This window comes from Patella vulgata, chromosome 4 (genome assembly GCF_932274485.2).
Source record: "Patella vulgata chromosome 4, xgPatVulg1.2, whole genome shotgun sequence".
Classification (NCBI taxonomy): Eukaryota; Metazoa; Mollusca; class Gastropoda; family Patellidae; genus Patella; species Patella vulgata.
Window position 1 is genome coordinate 31,152,175 of NC_065882.2, and position 2,678 is coordinate 31,154,852.

Sequence of the window (2,678 nt, forward strand, 5' to 3'; positions counted from 1 at the left end):
TCCAATCGTAGCTAAAAACAAACACATCAGTATATCTCAACGTTTTTAGCTACGTTCTCGTACTAGTAAAATCGATTTGAAACCATAATTATCCGTAAGACACGTCTCGTAAGATAGGATTTCAGGGGACTGTGCAACGTGCTTTGTAAATGCCGACCTTGATATTATATAAATGTTCTTCATTAATACTCATTTTATTTTTCATTTTACTTTCCTTGGCTTGAGTATAACAGTTATCTTCCATAATGGTGGATAGGCACAATACTGGATCTTCAATGAGTCGTGTTCTATTTTTCACTCGGCAACCCGGCATATCTCTGCAGATTTCACTCGGCCAACTTCGGTTATTCCTCTACACCAAACCATGTTTCCAAACAGAGTTATCTTTCCGTGACCCGCAAATTATATTTTTAACTGGTTTGCTTTTGGCGCAATATTCTTATGTTTAGGCTAACACTGTTTTTAACGGCGTCAGCTTCTTATATTTATTGGGCTACAAACACTAAACAGTTGTCTTTTATTTTCTGAGGAGATTTTCTGACCTGGGTAATGTAAATGAAGTTTGTTACTTTATAGTAGGCTAGTATTTGACAAAAACTGCATAAATCAAATCTTAATCATAGATGTACCGATTGTAAATAATTTTTTTTGCTGACGAAGTCTTTTCTAACTTTTGGGGTAAGACTACTAACTAAGTAGCCTACATTGAAATAAGTGCTAGTACAGTAGAAGTGGTCTTGGCGTCGGGTAATCAATATGAAAACAAGTCTACATTATAATTAGGCCTAGATATCTACCTAGTCCGACTTCATTTCAAGCATTTTATTTATACCCCTTAAGTTGTAGTAGTGACAGTTTAACTACAAGTAAGTACAACAGCAACCAACAGGGGGTCACAGTATCGTGACTCGTGGACTTGTCAGGAGTATAACTTGAGCCTGAGAATGATCAATGAGATACACACAAATGGATAAGTCTGATAATCAGTTAATAAATCAGATGTAACTTGTAAATAAAGGCACTGTATGACAGTGTATGTAGGCCTACATATGATATATATTCTAAATACTGATAAATAGGCCTAGTAGTATTGTATTATTAATATTACCTATTTATTAATTAATAGGGTTTCAGGTCAAACTCAAAGTTTCAAATGATCAAAACGCTCTATATACCAGTCAATGCGTGGGATGGCACCAAAATAAGTGCTTTTCTGTTATTGTTTTTGTTAATTAAGTTGATTCTTTTAAACTTTGTTTTATTTTTATACGTCCGTCGTCGACAATTTCTTGTGAACGCTCTAGAGACTAAAGTTAATATCCAATTGACTTTAAATTTATACACAGCGTTTAAGGTCATGAGACGAAGAAGCCTAATGATTTTCAGCGATATCCGATATTTACTGCCAGAGTTATAGCCCTTGATCACTTTGATAAATCTTGTGAACGCTCTAGAGGCTAAAGTTAATATCCAATGGACTCCAAATTGTTACACAGTGTGTAAGGTCATGAGACGAAGAAGCCTAATGATTTTCAACGATATCCGATAATTACTACCAGAGTTATGGCCCTTGATCACTTTGAAAAATCTTGTGAACGCTCTAGAGGCTAAGTTAAAATCCAATTGACTTTAAATTTATACACAGTGTTTAAGGTCATGAGACAAGACGCCTATTGATTTTCAGCGAGATCTGATGATTACTGCAAGAGTTATGGCATTGATATGTGAGAGACATCAGTTTAAAGTCGATTCTGGTTATTATAATCTAATGTATGAACTTTGTGTTGATTTTACCAGCCTGTAATTGTGGTATCATAATTAATTGTGATTTTAACATTTTCTTTAGTTAACTATATTAAATGAATTCCAAATGTACGTGTTGGCGAGGGGGTACATTAATAATTATAGGTTTTTGTAGTACATGTTCCTTGTTTTATAATAAAACTACGCCCTTTCATTTTTCAGAAGAAAAGTATAGAAAATATTTCCAATTATCTATCTTGAGGTAAATCAGTTTATTATTTTCATTAACAGTTCTTATTTTTGTAAATTTTTATGTAATTCAACTACTTGTCATTGGAGTGCATCTCAAAATTCACTTTCCTTATCTACATAAAGTTTATGTAATAAGTTATAGTGTGTAAATTTGAAGTAAGTTCATATGTTTTTTTATTAATTATTTACAGATCACAGAGATTGAATGCTGCAGGTCTTGTGTTTAGTGTATAGACTAATTGGTGGATGTTATTAACATTAACCTTTTAGCAAAGGTTAGCTTTTTTTTATAAACAATATTTTATTCAGAAAATTTTGGATTGGGGAACAGGCTTAGCCTATGGACCCCCTCTCCATAGTATACAAATACAAACATTAAAATACAAAATAATAGTAATAAATATACAAGATAATTGAAATTTGATGGCTATTTACATAGCTTGATGATGTTACTGACTTTGCAGTGTAGTGGAAGATGTTAACCTAACTTTGGTAGACAACAAGCCTAACCCTGAAGTCAACGATGTACAATATGTCAGTGCCACGGTTCCACTACCAAACGTAACGCGAATATAAACAATACTTACGGGTACATGTATTTACTTTGATTGAAATGAGGTCAACTTAAAAATTTGTGTAGATGTGTTATTTGTTGTAACAGTTATATCCATAAAAGTTATATC

At 32.9% G+C, this 2,678-nt stretch overlaps 1 long non-coding RNA gene across 1 annotated transcript; it reads left to right on the forward strand.

Annotated features, from left to right (window-relative positions):
• Positions 1-265: 265 nt before the first annotated feature.
• LOC130012500 (uncharacterized) lies at positions 266-2,279 on the forward strand. The gene is made up of 3 exons (XR_008787936.1): positions 266-546; positions 1,966-2,005; positions 2,187-2,279. It is a non-coding gene; the product is annotated as an uncharacterized LOC130012500 (long non-coding RNA).
• The last annotated feature ends 399 nt before the right edge of the window (positions 2,280-2,678 follow it).